Genomic DNA, 18,960 nt, shown 5'->3' with positions numbered 1-18,960 from the left:
CCTAGAGCAGCCTTCTCCAATCTGTTGCCCTCAAGATGTTGTGAATGCCAGCTCCCATGAACCCCAGCCAGCATGGCCAATGGTCTGGAATGATGGGGGTTGCAATCCAAAACAACTGGAGGGCACCTGGTTTGGGAAGGCTGTCTTGGTTGGAGAAACAATCCAATCTGCAGTCCTGGTGGCTCAACAAATGCCATCAATGCACAACTGGCTCATGGGATCCAGGGAGCATGATTTGGGGGGGGGGACATCAGGGCAGCATGCTTTTATTAGCCCAAGTTGGTATTTCCAGAGGATCTTCTACTGTAGTCACCCAAACACCTAATGTTATCCCTGTGTATATCATTGGATTGCTGCCAATCTTGCAGCTGCTAGGGGCCAAGGATTTATTTTAGGGGAAAACAAAACAAAACACCATAGTCCGAAGCTTCTCTAACAGCCAGGATGGATAAACTAGCTATGGCATCATTTTAAAACTCGAAGTGCAGAATCAACAAAACAATGCAGTCCATTTCAATAAGATGAGCAACAACTGTAGAGCAGGGACCAAATGGCCCTCTATTTTTTTTTGGGGGGGGGTGCATGCACGCAGGAATTTTCTACCACTGGGAGTAGGGGTAACTTTAGCTGTGCTGTCAGTGGACAACTTATTTGATATTTTATCCTTTCAGGGAGCAATCCTATGCGGAACGGGAGCCAGCTCTGAACTCGGAGGCAACCACCTATCCAATGCAGGGCGGGCGGAGCACAGAGGGGATCTTCTCCTCCGCACTCCGGCTGCCCTGCATTTGTGGTTAGACTGCCAAAATGGGACTATGGAGCAGGGAGGCAGTGGCAGAGGCCGGACAATGCATAGGAAGCGGCGTATTGGCACTTCTGCACTCCCCGTCCTCAGGAATGCCCCCATTTGCCCCACTCTGCACTGCTCTTCCAAGTGCAGAGCCCAGGGACAATCCACGCTGCCTATGAGGTGGCATAAGCCAGCTCAAAAGGCAGCTCCCGAAAACTGAACAATCATATGGCTATCTAGCCACTGTCTAGTGGCCATAGGATTGCACCCTTACACACACACACACACACACACACACACACACTCTGGTGCTACTGCATACTCATACAGCCCAGGCGCCACATTTTTATCCTCTAAAGACAAATTCCTAGGCATGTTTAGACAAAAAAAAAGTCCTACAACTCTCAGCATTTCCCAGCAAGCTTTTTTCATCTGTCTATTCATGCATAGGATTGTCCCCTTAGTGTCACAGACACAGGATACTTCCAGGGCAGGGGGGCGGGTGTCGGAGGCTCCCACAAAACCCCTTCTCTGGCTGCTCGTAGCAAGTAGATGCGGCAAGTGACTTCTGAGGAAAGGGACTCCATGTTGGTGACACCCTGATTATAGAGTGCCCTCCCACAGGGAGGCTCTCATGTGGTCTTTTTGATGCCAGACGAAGAACCTTTCATCTGTGCAGGCTTTCAATGTATTACCTTTTGAATCCACTGAATTTTAGAGGTGTTGTATACTTCTAGCTATGGTGTGAATGGCTGTATGCTGTTCCATCATCTACAGTTAATTTCTATTCATTTATTTGCCAAATTGTTTATGCTGGAATTTGCTTAGTGTTTTTATTGTTTGGTGGTTACCAATGTTCTTGTTTTTAGGCTGCCCAGAGAACATTGTCACTGGGTGGCATATAAATGATAGTAAATGAAATAAATTCCAGAGAGGTAGCTGTGTTAGTCCATTGCAGCCAAACCCACAAAGATGTATTCTGGCATAAGCTTTCCCAGATGGACACTGTCCAATTCATCAGATTTATCCAGTACAATAAATAAATCCATGGAAGCAGCAAGATGATATTATTATTATTATTATTATTATTATTATTATTATTATTATTACATTTATATCCCACCTTTTTTCCTCCTCAAGGAACTCAAGGCAGCGTACATGATCCTCCTCCTCTCGCGTTTTATCCTCACTCAACAACCCTGTGAGGTGGGTTGGGCTGAGAGTCTGTGACTGGCCCAAAGTCACCCAGTGAGCTCCCATGCCCAAGTGGGGACTAGAACCTGGATCTCCCTACCCCCAGTCCAACACTCTAGCCACTATACCACACTGGCACTATATAAGAAAAGAACAAAGAAATCGTTCCCCACCACCACAGCTAATGGTAATACCCTCATGGCAGGGAGGTTCAGTCCACCAACTCAAAGCAAGAGCAAATCCCCCATCTCCTCCCTGCAATTTGGGAGCATGAATTTACATCCTCTGCAAGTATGTCTTGATAAATCAATTTGGGTGATTCTCATTCTACTCATTAGTGTGTGTGTGTGTGCGTATCTATCCGTCAGTCTATCATTGAATAGTAGGGTTGGAGGAGGCCTATAAGACTATCGAGTCCAACCTCCTGACTAGCTAGGCTATATATATAGCCTAGCAGTGCTAGGGAGATGTCATGCAGTGTTACTTTATTACTCTTTTAAAAACATTGTTTTGATATTGAAAGGGGGAAAAAAATGGAACCATGAATTAATTCTAAGAGTCAGTATTTGAGGCTGCCTTTCTGTGCCTGGATTGGATCTTGAAGCCAGCAAGTTCCTCTAAAAATATATCTATGCAGAAGAGATTAAAGGAGCACAAAAGACTATCATTTGGAGGTGTGGCAAAGATGACTAATGGGGCTAAATTTAAGCAAGCCACTTATATGTCTGTTGCTTTCTTGATGATATTATGTAACTGGCTTTGTGGGTGAACCAGCAGGCTGATGCGGATTCATGTCTTCATATATTTACTGTAGTTTAGTGTTACGTTTTTTTCCTCGCTCACCACACTGTGATGACCCAGAACCTTTGAGGTGTCTGCCCAAGGAGTCTAAAGGCATCCAGAAGATCAGATCCTTGAATTCTGGATTAATCTATTCAGGAAACAACAACAAGAACAACAACAACCTACTTCAGCTATGTACCTTTGTATCCACAATGGTGCCTGCAAAGATAAGGGTGAATCCTGCCATTATAAATTTTGTAGGGGTGCACGAAAGTCACTTACCTGGTCTCACAGCTTGCTTCGCAGTGGGGGGGAGGCGCTTCGCTGCTCCCCCCGAAGTTCAGGCCGGGGGGGGGAGGCTTCCCTCCTCGCCCGGCTGAAATTCAGGCCGGGGAGAAGCGCCCCGTCTCCCCGGCCGCGAACTTCAAAAGAAAAAAGAAAAAAAAATGCCCCTGTGATAGGCAACGTAACGATTAACGTAGCCTATCACGGCTAGATTGGCAAAGTCAGCCGTGATAGGCTACGTTAATCATCACGTAGCCTATCACGGGTGACTTTGAAAAAAAAAAAAGCACGTACGCAAATGTCCTTATTTTCCTTATTGTCCTTATTTTCGCCATAGTCTACATAAATCTTTACGTAGACTACAGGGACCAAATAAGGAACATGAATGGCGGCTCCCTATGGGGGCCGCCATTAGCCGTATGCGCTTTTTTTTTTTAAGTCACCCGTGATAGGCTACGTGACGATTAACGTAGCCTATCACGGCTGACTTCGCAAATCTAGCCATGATAGGCTACGTTAATCGTTACGTAGCCTATCACAGGGGCGTTTTTTTGGGTTTTTTTACTTTTCTTGTAATGGCGGCGGCAGCAGCCGGTCAAAAGACCGGCTGCCGCCCCCACCCCTGACGAAGACCTGCCAAACCGCCGCCGGGACCCGCCGCCGGGAGGGACATTCGTGAAAGGTAAGTCCCATCCCGGGGGGGCAGGGGGGTGGAGAAGTTCTCCCCGAACAACCTTCGGAGGACCGAATGCGTTGGCGCTCAGCCCCCCGAAGTTTCGGGGAGAAATTCTCTCCCATCCCTAAAATTTTGGCATGGGGGATCACTGCTCGGTTGGCCCTGGGTAGGATTAAGGGCCAACTGGGATTCCACACTTTTGCACCACCACGCAAACCAGAATTCAGTTATCCTTTGAAATCTGCATTTCTCTGAATTTTGCAGTTGAGTTTTCCAATCAAAAAATGTGCACAAAAATTGATGTATTAGGTGAAATAGCCTTAGGGAGGAATCCCCTGCCCTTCCACCTGACAGCACCTGGTACGACATAGGATTGTTTGGTTTCTAGGCTCCAGGTCGGAAACAGGGCTTCTACCTGAGAGCCCAGAAACAACACTCCTCACCCCCTCCCCCTCATGGCCAGTGCGGCTCTGGCTACATCTCTGCACTCGGAAACAGAGTATGGAGACTGGAAAGGGGGGTGTTCCTGGAGGTGAGGGGGGAGGAGACAGGGGCGGCGGCCATACAATACCTTCTATGGACATCTTGGCCTCCTTCCCTCACCGTCCGAAGCACCACTGCTAGATGGATGAAATGCAGGGCAACTGGAGAGTGGAGACAAAGATTGCCTCTGTGCTCCAGCCCCACTGCACCGGATACTCAGCAGCCACTGTTGCAACTAAACTTACCATTAAAGAAATCCTCAAAATCCAAAACAAAACAAACTTCAGAGTGAGAAACTGAGAGAAACCAAAACCGACAGACTTATCTATCCCTAGCCATGGATAGGAGTGCACGAAAGCCACTTACCTGGTCTCGCAGCTTTTCGCAGTGGGGGGGAGGCGCTTCGCTGCTCTCCCCCCAAAGTTCAGGCTGGGGAGGGGAGGCTTCCCGCCTCGCCCGGCCGAAATTCAGGCCGGGGAGGAGGCGCCTCGCCTCGCCCGGCCGCGAAATTAAAAGTAAAAAAAAAAAAAAAACGCCCCGTGATAGGCTATGTGACGATTAACGTAGCCTATCACGGCTAGATCTGCAAAGTCAGCCGTGATAGGCTACGCAAATCATCACGTAGCCTATCACGGGTGACTTTAAAAAAAAAAAGCGCGTACGCAAATGGCGGCCCCCATAGGGAGCCGCCATTCGCGTTCCTTATTTGGTCGCTGTAGTCTACGTAAATCTTTACGTAGACTACGGCGAAAATAAGGGCAACGCAAATAGCGTTGCCCTTATTTTCGCCGTAGTCTCCGTAATCTTTACGTAGACTACAGCGACCAAATAAGGAACGTGAATGGCGGCTCCCTATGGGGGCCGCCATTAGCCGTACGCGCTTTTTTTTTTTTTAAAGTCATCCGTGATAGGCTACGTGACGATTTACGTAGCCTATCACGGCTGACTTTGCAAATCTAGCCGTGATAGGCTACGTTAACCGTCACGTAGCCTATCACGGGGGAATTTTTTTTTTTTTACTTTTATTGGAATGGCGGCGGCAGCAGCCGGTCAAAAGATTGGCTGCCGCCCCCACCCCTGATGAAGACCCGACGAACCGCTGCCGGGACCCGCCGCCGGGAGGGACATTTGGGAAAGGTAAGTCCCATCCCGGGGGGGGGGTGCAGGGTGCGGGGGGGGGGGTACGGAGAATTTCTCCCCAAAACTTCTTTGGGGGGCCGAACACGTTGGCACTCGGCCCCCCGAAGTTTCGGGGAGAAATTCTCCGCCAACCCTAGCCATGGGGCAGCACATTTCCATTGGAGGTGTGGCTGCCTAGAAGAATTCCGGTCTTGGAGGCTATTAAAAGAAGAGAAAGGAAGGAACTGATCCATACACACAAGGCCCCAGTGTGGGACGCCAGAGCTAAGTACCCTACATATCAAGCACTGACATTCTGCATCCTGGCTGCTATATTGAAGGAGGTGCTAGCCATTCTTAGCACCTCTAGTTAACATTCTCCTACACACACAATGCTGTACCCCCACACACACACACACATCCCTTCTGACTAGGGATGGATGAAAGTCCCTTACCTGGTCCCGCAGCTGTTTCCGGGGGAGGGAGGCGCTCCGTTTCTCCCCCTGAAATTCTTGGCAGGTGGGGAGGCGCCCCGTCCCTCCCCACCAAAATTCTGGCAGGGGGGAAGGCGCCCCATCCCTCCCCGCCAAAATTCTGGCCGGGGGGGAGCGCCCCGCCTCTCCGGCCGCAAAAGAAAAAAGTTATGTAAAAAAACAACAACAACGTGATAGGCTATGTAAAGATTTACGTAGCCTATCACGGCTAGATTTTCAGAGTCAGCCATGATAGGCTACGTAAATCTTTACATAGCCTATCACGGCTGACTTTGGGGGGAGGGAAAGCGCGTACGCAAATGGCGGCGCCCATGGTTGCCGCCATTTGCGTTCCTTATTTGGGCATGGGTAGTCTACGTAAATATTTACATAGACTACAGTAAAAATAAGGGCAACGCTATTTGCATTGCCCTTATTTTCGCCGTAGTCTACGTAAATCTTTACGTAGACTACCCGTGCCCAAATAAGGAACGCAAATGGTGGCGCCCATGGGCACCGCCATTTGCGTACGCGCTTTTTTCCCCCCAAAGTCAGCCATGATAGGCTACGTAAAGATTTACATAGCCTATCACGGCTGACTTTGAAAATCTAGCCATGATAGGCTATGTAAATCTTTATGTAGCCTATCACGTTGTTGTTGTTTTTTACTTTACTTGGAAATGGTGGCGGTGGCGGCCGGTCTTCCCTGTGCATTCAACCATGTTAGTGCTTAATTAGGGTTGCAACCTCTTCTTTTTTTCTTTTTTCTTTTTTTTCCTGACAGACTCCTCAGTTTTCAACATATAGCAGGCAGGTGCTATATGTTGAAAATATGGCATTATGGTCATATCTCCATGCTGGGTCACAATATGGTCATCTCCATGCTGGGAACAGATATACCTATTGAAAATGGCTGGTGCAGATGGGTGAGTATTTCATTTCAAATAGTTTGTGATAAGAAATGTACCAACTTTCACAAAGTTCTTCACATTTGGGAAAGGGAAACTGAGATTAAAAAAAAACAAAGAACAAAACACAAATGTCGGTAAAAGTAAAACTGACAGATTCATCCATCCCTACACATAACCTCCCCGACCACTAATGATGTTTAGAAGTACTTTGCACAGCTTCTTCCAGCTGCCATATTTTTTATGTATGTATGTATGTATGTATGTATTTGATTTAAACTCTGCCTTTCTACCAAAAATGATAGTCAAGGCAGCTTACAAAAAAACAATTTAAAACAGTTTAAAACAATAAAACACATCAAAATGCATTAAAACATAGCAATTGCGTCATAAAAAACAGCTAAATAAATAAATAAGATCATGTGGGCCCATAATCCAGTCTAATACCAAATGGAGATGCTAAATTGTGCATGATAGTTCTGTGCTTCAGAAACTCAATATGGCTGAGTCAGTGCAGCAAGGTAAACACCAAGGAGAACCTAGAAAGATATTACATCAAGAAACATGGGATCGAGACATGGACAGACAGACAGACAGAATAGTTTTAAAGCAGGAAGAGGTATTGTTCAAATCTGGGAGCCATTTTTGAAAGTTCTTTCTCTCTTAATCATTTCCATCTGATGTATGGATATAAAGGAGGTTATCATAACTCCCACTGAACTGTATTTATACATATTTTATCCCATCTTTCAATCACATTTAAAACAAGGTAAGATAACCAAGACAATAAAAATATTTAAAAAAACCAATAGACAGAACACAGAAAAAGCTGGAGAAAAGCAACAAATAAGAATAGCATCAATTCCTTCCATGATGTCTCCCCCGCCCTACTTTTGAGGTTCTTTGTAGAACACCCCAGCATTGAATTGAAGGGAGGGGAGGGGAGGGGAGGGGAGGGGAGAATGAAACACACTGGGCAGTGCAGCCCCAGTGACTCTAATCCAAAGAGAAAAAATGATAGCTCTGTTGGGAAAACACAAACAAAGCAAAATACACTGAGGTTTAACAGCTCTTCACACAGCCTGTTAATTTGGTTTCTAGCTGTGCTTCCAGCTTACCTTACACTAAACAAAAAAGGCAGCACCTAAACCTTGCTTCTTTGCAGATCCAGTGGTGGAAATAGGATCCAGGTTGGCTCTTTTATTAAGCAGAAATACAAAAGATGTATCCCTACAAATCTTTCTAAGGCCAAGCTCTCACTCCATGCTTCTTGGCATGGCCACCTTAGAAACTTCCAAACATTAGGAAGCAGGGTGTACATTGGTGGTTACTGACTGTAGCATATTGGCAATAACAGTCTCAGATTGGAGGGGTGGGGAATATGAAAAGTGGCTATATCTCCCTCCTTCATGTTAGGATCAGGATCAAAGCTGCGTAGATCCAAACCAGTACACAGGAAGGAACATAGGATTCTGCCTTGTACCATTAGTCCGTTTAGCTCAGTATTGCCTATGCAGACTGGCAGCGCTTCTCCAGAGTTTTAGACAAGGGTATTTCCCAGCCCTCTCTTATGGCAGATGACATATGAGATATGGCCTCTACTATTGAGCTATATATTATTATTTTCCCCCTAAAGGAGGAGTCTTCAAAGGAAGGGAAAAGATCATGCCATTGTGCACCTACAATAGTGATTTATGAGACGCGTATCTCACCCTTCCTACAAGGATCTCAGGGTAGCATATGTAGATCCCCACCACCACCTTATTTTAATCTCACAGCATCCTGGTGAGATAGGTGATAAAGGATGGTGGCTTATATAAGGACACTCAGTAAATTTCAGGGCTCAGCGTGGATATGAACTCAGCTCTCCTTGGTCTAAGTCAGGAGTAGGAAGCCTCTGGCCCTCCAAAGGCTGAGAGTACATCTGCCATCATCCCTATCCTTTGCCCATGCTGGCTGGGTCTATTGTAGGGATGTGTGAATCAGCAAAACTCGAGCTCACTGAAATTCTTCGAATTCCATCTTGAAGCTCGTTCTGTTTCGGCTGTATCAGATTGCGAGCCTTGTTCTTGTTGTTGTTTTCCCTTTTCACATGAAAATCCATGCATACTTTCCCCAAAATAGCCATTGATTGTGCAGATCTTTGAAATGTACACATTCTTCTCCCATTGATAAAAGCGTATTTGTGTGCATTTTTCAAAAGTACATATTTTTCATGCACATTTGTCAAATTTATGCATGCTGTTGAACATGGGGGGGGGGAGTGTCCACAAATTACATTGCAAGGTCAGAAATGTACATTCTTTGTTTGCGGATTGCATTTGGTTTTGGTCCGGAAGTTGCAAAGTGGGTAAATCTTGATAAGAAATGAACTGAAATAAATTTCTCATACCTCCCTAGTCTGAAGAAAGTTGGAGCCCAACAGCAGATGGAGGGCTATGGGTCCCCTATCCCTGGTCTGCAGTTGGTTGCTGAAGAGAAATCTGGACCTTTTAAAGCTTGCCCAATTTTCCCAGTTCTCTCAGCTCAGCTTGCATTTGCAAGCTGAGCCATGGGCTTTTTCCCAGAATCTGGGAACTTTTTCTCAGATTTTTTTCCCCCTCCCTACAGTGACATGTATGCAAATTGTGGCTACAATTTGTGTAACTTGTGCAAATTTCAGCTGTAATAAGCATAATTTGTGCAAATTAAGCCATAATATGCTTCATTTACACAAATTGCACCTGCAATGCAAATTAAGCATATTATGGCCACAGTTTGCACAAATTATGCAGTTTGGCTGAAATTTGCACAGATGTCACTGGGGGGGGTGGGCGAAAATCCACGAGCTGGCCCAACTTGATCTGCATCGAGTTGGGACAGCTCATGGGTAAGGAAGTCCAGGGGGGCGAGCTGCTAAAAGCTCACAAATCTTACCCCCCAGATAGATTCTACTGACACCCCTACTGTGGTTCAAGTCCAAATACTCTATCCATCATATGCTCCCAAAGTCTCTGTTTTCTCTTGCTGGTCCCTAATAAAACCATTGGCTATTGGGAAGATATTGGTGGCATTTAAAATAATATTATTAGCATACACACATGAGCACTTCTCGTGGGTTTTTAGATGTTAAATATCCGAGTGGGGGACAGATGAATTTCATCTCCAGTGCATATCTTCAGTGTTGTGTAAATATGAGCACATGAACAGAAAATGCCATGTATGCTACTTCATTTCCACCACCCTCCATAGTGCTATCCAGATTGTTAACATTGCTAAATGTACTTTGCGTTGTAGCTGTTTTATAACCAGATCTATTCTGAGACTTTATGTTCTGTCAAACATTTTTAAGTTTCTCTCTTGGTTTTTAAAGGAGACTTACAATCAGTTTCCAAACTGCCTGCTTCTGTTAAAAACCTGACCGAACTTGAAGATCTTACCCCAGAGGCCCTGTTCCATGGGCCCCTGCCATCAGAAGTAAGGTGGTGGTGGGGAAACGGAGACAAGACCTTTGAAGCTGTGGCACACTGGCTGTGGAACTTGCTTCCCAGACAGGACTACCCTTATTTTTGGCACCTGGTGAAAAGCTTTCTATTCGGCCAGACTTTTTATTTCTACCTATGCTGGCTTTCTTAATTGCTTGTTCCAATGTGCTTGTACCCAATGTTGGGTATTTTGGTTGAGTTCTGTTGTATGTGTTGTATTTGCATGTGAATTGGTATGCCGCTTTGGGAGCTAGAGGTGCAGAGCAGCTAATCACTGTTTTCATAAATAAGATACAAAGATATCAAATAACACACCTGGGACAGGATCCAACGGTGTCATTCCTCAAACTCAAATAGTGCTAGTGGAGCTCCACGAAAGCTTTCTGTTGCACAAGTGGTTGCCCATTACACCTGCACAACAGGTTCCACAAAGATTTGCACAAGAATTATGCGCAAATGCACATGCGCAAAATAGCTTCAGTTGGATTCTTCTCTTGTACATAATGCAGAACCTAGTTTCCTCTAGCTAACAGAATGACACAGTTGGATGCTGCCCATAGTTCCAGAAACCAGTGCACAACAAGTTGTTGTGGGGCAAATATATACAAGTATAGATAAGACAGGGGTGGAAGGACTCTGATCCTTGGTTTGAGAAAAGGTCTTACAGATACACATGTCCCAGATACAGTTGACAGTGGGTGGGGACACTTAACATCATAGAGCTCAAGGAGAGAGTCATAGAGTTAGAGAGAGGTTTGTCTGCCATGGAGTCTCAGCAAGAGATCCAGAGCTAGAGTATCCCCAGCAGGTGGATGCTCAGCCTCTACTTGAGGAACTTTGGCAAAAGAGAGCCCAACACCCTTCTAGGTAAGGCTTAACAGATTTTGTTTAATCAGGTCCATCTGTGTTTTGCAGATTGCCAGGGGTCTTTCATTCATCGACGGATTCTGATTCCCTGCCCCTTTGGAAAAGTACGTAAAAACGTCCACCACAATTTACCGAACTTTCACTGGCATGTGACATTTTGCATATTTTTCTCATAGCTTGGTGTACTATCAATGAGCAGAGTTATGTGTGCGTGCACACACACACGGGCACGTGCGCACACACATATGCGCACACACACACACACACAAATATTGTTACACAGCAGAGGCTGGAGAGAGATCAGTGATGTATAAAACGTGTGTGTGTGTGCGTTGAAATGGTATATATATTAATGCAGTTTCCAGCAAATTTCATTTTTTGTATGACCAAATTTCTGTACAATTCTGGGAAGTTAAAAAAAGAAAAAAGTCTGCAAGTCTGTGGAATCCATGTGACTCAGAAAAAGTTGGTCCCCTGTGGAATCTGCAGGTTAGATTGATAGAAATCCAAACTCACTTGAATAAGTTGGGGATCTCTCCAATGTCCCTAGTTCTTGGTAAGTGGTTTCATTGGTGGACTGTTCTTACCATCAAGAAGTTTCTCCTAATGCTCAACTGAAATCTACCCTAATGTAATTTAAGCCTATTAGATCTAGTCCACCATCTGAGGTGGCAGAAAACAAACCTTTGCCCTCATCTCTGTGGCAACCCTTCAGATATTTGAAGAGTGCTCTCAAGTCCACCCTCATTCTTCTCTTCTCTGGGTTAAACATACCCCGTTACCTCAAACCTTTCTTCCTCAGGTTTGTTTTTCCATATTGTTGACTTGTATGTTTCAAGTGCCCCTTTATTCTGAGGTTTAGAGTAGGGGTGTGCGAAACACTTACCCTGTTCTGGCCAGCAGTCTGCTGTGGGGGGTGGGGAGGTGATCTGTCCCTCCTTCCCGGAATCCTCCCCGGCCGCAGCCAGACATCCACTCGCTGCCGGGCTGTGGCCGCAAATGGCGGCCAGTGTGGCGGCCGCCATTTGCATCCCTGCCAAGCCATGATAGGCTACATAAGTATCTATGTAGCTTATCATGGCAAAAGGCAGGGACGCAAATGGTGGCCCCTCCACGCTTCAGCTGCCCTTCAGTTGTGGCTAGACAGCGAATTTTGGCTGTCTGGCTGCCAGAAGGTGGAGCGGGGGAGGCGGCTGCCGGACGACACATAGGATGTGTCTTCTGAGCACAGAGCGCAGGGCCATTCTGAGCTGCCTGTGAGGCAGCATGGGAAGGGAGGAAGGTCGGTTCTCCAGGAACCGACCTCGGAGCGCGGGTTCCGAGGTCAGTTCCTGGAAACCCATGTATCCTATGGCTGTCTAGCTGCTGACTAGCAGCCATAGGATTGCTCCCTTAAACATTTTTTTGTATGTTTATGTTTAGTATTTTAATCCCTGCATCGTGGTTTTACCTCTTATGCCTGATATTGTATGTTACGCTGCATGGGCATGTGCTTTAGTTTTATATCACTGATTTTACGGTGATTTTATTTGCATCAATTATTGTTATTACTATTAACTATTACCTGTAAACACCTAGACAAATTTATGTTATGAGGCATTTAGTACATTATACGAATACATGTTTGTAACACTTGTTTTATACTGGCAAGGAGTGAATTTATTCCCATCTGTAACCTTCCACCAAATAGCACTTTCTGACTGCCAGATGTGCGAGGTTGGGCTGAGAGATAACAGCATGCCCAAGGCCACTAAGTGGGTTCCTGAGCCGAGCGTGAATCCCCATGTCCACCCAAGTCCAGTGCTACCAGCAACACAGCTGACTCCAATCTTCAATAGCTTGCTATGACAGAGATAATCAAAGATCCAGGCATTAACAATACCAGGGTTTGGGAAAGGGAGCAAACTCTCACGATTTCCCCAGCATAGGACTGGACTTTAGCTTGCAGTTGTTTCACCTGCAGCCTAAGCAGATTGATGTGTTTTGAAAATTCTTCAGACTCGATAGTGGTCTGCCAAATTGTGCTTCAAAAACACCCTGCAGCTTTCTAAGACCTGACCTATATAGGCTAGGGTGGTGGTTTCTTTTGGTTTTTGTTTTCTTATTTCCTTTTTTTCAGCCAGTGGGTTTTTCTGCCATTTGATTTTACATCCTGTAAAGCACTACTGATTGGAAAATTCTAGTCCAGGGAAGGCAAGGGCAGAATTCAGGCCTCTGAGATTTTGTTGTTATGTAGTGCATTTACAAGAACTCTGAGCTCCACCAACCACAGCCAAGTGCAAAATAGTGGCCAGAGGTGGAACCAGATGCAAAATGGTGGCTCGGCGGGAGGAGCCAATGACCTGCTACACCTCATGATCCATACACTGGAAGGTCCTGCATATACCGACATGAACTGCCATATGAGTTACTACAGATCAGAGGTTCTCACACCCTAAATAGAAAGGGGATGGGGGGGGGAGGGGAGAGAGAAGAGGAGGAGGAATTAGGAATCAGAAACTTGCCAATCTGCTGCAGTTATTCTCCCAGAGATACAGCAATATAGATCCTGGCCACCATGGTCTATGGAACGAGTTGCCTTGGAGACAGTTGAGCTGGGACTTCTAAACCTATATGAGAATATCTGATTACTCCATCACACTGTATACTCTAATTTACATCAAGTTTGGGTGGCTTCAGTCTTATGCTGCAGCTTCACAAGCTGGTCTTTTTGCAGCTGCATTGTCCTTTGGCCTTATTTGAAACAAAGACAGGGCTCTTATTAAGCTGGCCGCAGGTAGATTATGATTGTTTTCCCTACCTCTTTAACTGTGTGCACTCCCCTGGTTGGCAGCAAGGAGAGAGACAAGCTGAGGCAATGTGGCTAGCTGCAATCTTTGACAGCTAAGCAGTCTGCCAGCCTGCAGGAAGTGCCCATTCAACATTGCATGTTACGAGGGAGACCTGGGTAATGTGTATTTGTATTTGTACTCTCAAACTACCTCATTATTCCATGGCAAGGCTAATGGTCAATTCTGAAGGTTAAGGTGGGACAAGATATCATACAGACAGATATGATCAATGAGCCAGGGAAGCAGTGTTGGTAGACCTGTGAATTTGTATGTGGGGGGCAGGGAGATGTTTCCAGATGCTGTGAGGGAGATCTGTGGTTGAGGTGACAAATGAGACCGGTCATGTTGCAAAAGTTAATGACCACCTCTGAGGAAAGTGTAGGTAAGGTGCTATGGTGTGTGCGTGTGTGTGTGTGTGTAAGAGAGAGAGAGAGAGAGAGATGTTGATCAGCAGACACAACTGAATCCTATTCCAGTTGGGGTGGTGGTGGTAATGGTGGTGATGGGCAGGGAATGAAATTCTTGGGTCCTATTCCTAAACCAGAAATTGATGTGAGGCAGGGACCATTAGTATCGTGTAGTCACATTTACAATAATGAATGAAAAGCAGAAACAGAGTTCTTCAATTCTACTGCAGTCTTCTCTCACCTCAGGTGTGGAAGGAAGGCCAGAGGTGGGGGAGATATGTACCTCTAATGAACACCAGACCAGAGCAAATTGTGTTGGCAGCCAAGCTTCCTCTGCTCACTAACTGTCTTGGTGACAAACTAGGTGTGATGGTGTCTTCTTTACAGGGACCTGGTGGAAGCAAATGGTGATCACACATTCACCCCTTGCCAATATAAAATGAGTAGCACAAATATTTGTGCATTTAATTTATGAAATGCCTCATAAAAGGCAAATCAGTCCAAAGTCAAAGACAGCAAGTTCTCAGAGGACAGTAACAAATAAGGATTTAACAAGAAGAGTGGTCAAAGATAGCCTAAGGTTACAGGAGTCTAAGAGTCAGCAGCATGGGCAATTGGATCAAAGAAGCAAGGTACTAGGTGCTGAAGTAAGTTGTTTTTCCAGCAGCTAGTAGGTCCCAACTGAGGGCATATGAGCTGGAGTTTTGAGAGCCCCATCCAAGACTCAGCTGTGGCACATCAGAGGCTTCCAGAAAACATCTTCCTCATGGGGAGGACCCTATTCATGCGGAGTCCTTTACTCCCAAGTAGCCTGGTTGCTGTGGTTCTGAAGTGCCTGCTTTGCCTCCAAGGGGCAGCCTGTTCCTCCATCTTCTGGCACCAGTATGATCTAGGACTAAGCATATCCTTGGCCTCACCCACTTAATCTATGGGGTATGTATGGCTCTCAGAGGTCCCTCCGAGTCCACCAGTACTGGAGAACAAGGTGTATCTTCCCTGGAGGTACGAGAAATATTAGTAGTGTTAGGAAGATCCACAGTGTTGTTGAACTCCACGGTCCCTGAACCTTCATCTGAAGAATCAGTGGGTCCAGGTCAGGCATTAGAGACAGTGGCATATCTGTGTGTTTAAACTAGGTCTGTGATTAAAAAAATTATCCCGTTGTTGTTGTTGCTTTTTACCATTCTCATTCAATTTGATAAAAAAGAAATTGCTTTTAAAAAGAAATTCAAAGGAGAAGAAAATTTCAGGGAAATGTTCATGGTTTGGGTTCATGTTTATTGTGATTGCCTCACATATGAGGTGGCAGAGGAGTGTGCATGAGTGTCCTGTCATTCATTGTACGATCATCTATCCAGCAGCCTATAGCATCCTCAGCTTCCCACACTTAAATTAAGGCCCAGGGGAAGACATCATGAGGCAATTCCTCCCATGAGGCTTTTTCAGATCAGGAAGTTCAGGGAAGCTGCAGAGCAATGGAGAGATGTGTAATAGAAAGAAAATACACATGCAGCACCCTTGGCCACCTCACAGTGATTAGGTGAGCTCCAAAACACCACAAACACAAATTATAAAATGCCCTGAGAGCGAGGCAGAATGGGGGAAGAAAACTTTCAGGAAATTGGAGGACAGAGTTTGGCTCAGCACAAGCTCCACCTCTTCCCTGGAGCTGGACATAACTCCGTCCCCCTCACATTTGACTGCGGTGGACAAAAAATAGAGGCCAGCCTGCCAACACAGTTGATGATGTTGCCACTTGCATTAGTAACACACACTCGCACATGCACACACACACACACACTTAGAAAGAAGAGATAAGCTGTTCTACAACCCTTGTCAGTAGTAAGTAGTAAGTAAGTAGTAAGTAAAAGTAAGTAAAAGTAAGTAAAAGTAGTAAGTAAGCCCTACTTTTGAGAAACTGTTGTGTTAAGGATGCCTCCTTCTCCTGGATAAATTTGGTGAAATTGTCCCCCCCCCCACTTTCTCTGCCCACAAATTGTGTGGAGAATTTTGAGAGGCCCTTTGCACGCAGCTCTAGTTTCAACACAGATATGCCCCTATCTCACAGAAGGGGCAGTGAGCACAGAACCCCTCGTCATACCATACCTCCTCACAAGCTCTTACCCCAAAGATTTCCTTTCAGTCAAGGTTTGGAAAGCAGGGACAAGTACAGATGGATGTTGTGGGAGTCTGAGAGGGTGGTGGAGTCCAGCAGACCCCCCCCCCAACCTCGCTCACAAAGCTGCCGCCAGTTACCAGTCCATGAGTACCTGGCAGTTGCACATCTCCTTAGCGAGCCACCATTTTGTGTAAAAATGGCAGGTTGAGTTTCTCCATGAAAGAAATGTTGCATATTAAATGGTGGCTGTAAAGGCACCATTTATGCAATATTAGAGGTGTAAATGGAACATTTGCCTAAATGGCCCCTTTACGGCCACCATTTATGCAACATTACTTTTACGGAGAAACCCAAGCCATCATTTTTATACAAATGGTGGCTCACTACAGGGATGGGTAGCACGGGTGCTCCCTGTGCCACCACCATTACCCGCTGCACGCTTGCCAAGCCATCCAGGTTGGTGAGCGAGTAATGGTGGTGGCACAGGGAGCACCTGGCAAGCACGGGGGGAGGTGAATCCATCCATCCAAACCTACAAGTGCAGTAGTTCCTCCCACCTCTGTCACTGTCCTCATCACCCTCCATATGTTGAGGGCAACTTTCTAAAGCAAGGATCCTTCCTTATTCATGGAGGCTCCCCTGTGTGATTTAGAACCCTGGAAAAACATGGAGAGTGTGACAAGGGAGGTGGAGCAAGTGTGCTCATCCCTGCTCACCTTTCTCACATGCAGCGTCTACCCATTAAGAACACCTGAATAGTCCTAAGATAGGGGCACTGAAACCTCGCATCTAGTTCTGTCCTTCCGAAAGCTAACCTTCTGCAAAGCAAAATGGACTCTAAAACGTCACCTGAAAGTTGAAACCAAATTAGATAGAGGTGACTCTACAGGCTGATCCTCAAGTGAAAGAGCTGAGGAATGTCACCAGAACCCACACAAGAATTTCCTCACATCCCAAGATTGTAGTCAAACTTCACCTAAAGCAAAACCCAAAGCTATAATTGCACCATATTCCTCACCTGACCTCGTAGTTCAGTTTTATGCAATTCTACATTGAGGCAGCAGTCGTATGCACGCTTACCTGACAGCAAGACTCTTTGAACGCAGTAAGACTTACTTTAGAGTAGACATGCATAAAATTGCGCTCCACTGAGTTTTGTTTTGTTTCTCGCTAGATCTGCATGTGAAGGAAAAGTTCATACTACTCCGTTCTTAGGATTTGATCAAACTGAAAACAAAAACATGAGAGTTTAATTGATGTTTCATCATCGGATGACAGGCAGAACTGTCGTTTCTTGAAATTATTATTATTAGACAAAATCCTGCCTTTCAAGTTCGCAGCTTGAAGTACAAATATCGACTAGCCCCCCCCCCCTTTTTTGACAGAGTTCTCACGGTGTAAAATTTAGATGTTGCTTTAAAATAACGACATTGTTAAGAGTTCTTTTAGAGAACAGTTTTTGAATAAAAAGGATTCCTTGTTTTTTTAGCTTTCTACTCCATGGTGTCTCTGCATCTTTGGATTCCTGGGGACAGAATAGCAAGTGCCTCTCCCCCTCCCCTCCCCCAAATGGAACACAAAACGTTCTCTTCACCCACACAGTAATTAAAGGACCTTGGCTGCAATGCTAGCGCCTGGTAGATGCCACATTCATTTAGTTTCAGGGACACTAGCAAAGATTTGGCATCTCATAGTCTATTATAGCTCTTCTTTCTCACTCTGTGTGATTTCAAAGCCAGGAAGCCATTCACTTTGGTACCAAAAACCTTGATGACAGTATAGTTTTGCTAGACAAAGTCTAAAGTCTGGCCTTTTGTATTAATTTGTGAGATGCAGCAACCTCTTCGTTTTGGTGGTTTATTCTCACAGATACGGGGGTAAAGGAATCCATTGTTTTAAAAGAAACAAAAACAAAAATTGAGACTGGTTCCCATGCATATTTGAATGTACATCTCCTGCTTTAGTCGACTCAGCCTTCCATCCTTCCGAGGTCAGTAAAATGAGTACCCAATTTGCTGGGGGAAAGGTAGTCACAACTGGGGAAGGCAATGGCAAACCACCCCGCTATAGTCTGCCATGAAAACGCCAGCACAAGTGGCGTCCCTCTAGGGGTCAGTATGACCTGGTGCTTGCACAGGAGGAAACTTTCCTTTCCTTTCCTTTCCTTTCCCTCCTGCTTTAGAGACTCGAGAGGCCTTCATTTTGTTGTTGTTCAGTTGTTCAGTCATGTCCAACTCTTCGTGACCCCATGGACCATAGCACGCTAGGCCTTCGTGTCCTGCGCTCTCTCCCGGAGCGTGCTCAAGTCCATATTCATTGCATCAGTGATGACATCTAGCCATCTCATCCTCTGCCATCCCCTTCTCCTTTTGCCTTCAGTCTTTCCCAGCATCAGGGTCTTTTCCAGAGAGTTTTCTCTTCGCATTAGGTGGCCAAAATATTGGAGCTTCAGCTTCAATATCTGTCCTTCCAATGAGCACTCAGGGTTGATTTCCTTTAGGATTGACTGATTTGACCTCCTTGCAGTCCAGAGGACTCGTAAGAGTCTTCTCCAGCACCTA

General features: G+C 45.6%; 1 protein-coding gene and 1 long non-coding RNA gene across 2 annotated transcripts in view; one reads left to right on the top strand and one right to left on the bottom strand.

Annotated features, from left to right (window-relative positions):
- The window catches only part of LRRTM4 (leucine rich repeat transmembrane neuronal 4), a 762,107-nt gene that overhangs the window by 594,816 nt on the left and 148,331 nt on the right, over positions 1 to 18,960 (bottom strand). The gene's annotated exons all lie outside the window — the stretch shown is intronic.
- Positions 1 to 18,960, top strand: part of LOC146340633 (uncharacterized) — a 36,181-nt gene that overhangs the window by 14,946 nt on the left and 2,275 nt on the right. The window contains exons 2-4 of the long non-coding RNA XR_014784081.1: positions 6,588 to 6,729; positions 11,091 to 11,146; positions 18,269 to 18,389. This is a non-coding gene — a long non-coding RNA (uncharacterized LOC146340633). The remainder of the gene's footprint in view (positions 1 to 6,587; positions 6,730 to 11,090; positions 11,147 to 18,268; positions 18,390 to 18,960) is intronic.

The sequence above is a fragment of the Heloderma suspectum genome, chromosome 6 (assembly GCF_057233095.1).
Source record: "Heloderma suspectum isolate Gila_16-S chromosome 6, 16-S_ref, whole genome shotgun sequence".
Classification (NCBI taxonomy): domain Eukaryota; kingdom Metazoa; phylum Chordata; class Lepidosauria; order Squamata; family Helodermatidae; genus Heloderma; species Heloderma suspectum.
The sequence above is the reverse complement of the archived record's forward strand: the minus strand, read 5'-3'. Positions and strand labels throughout refer to the sequence as shown.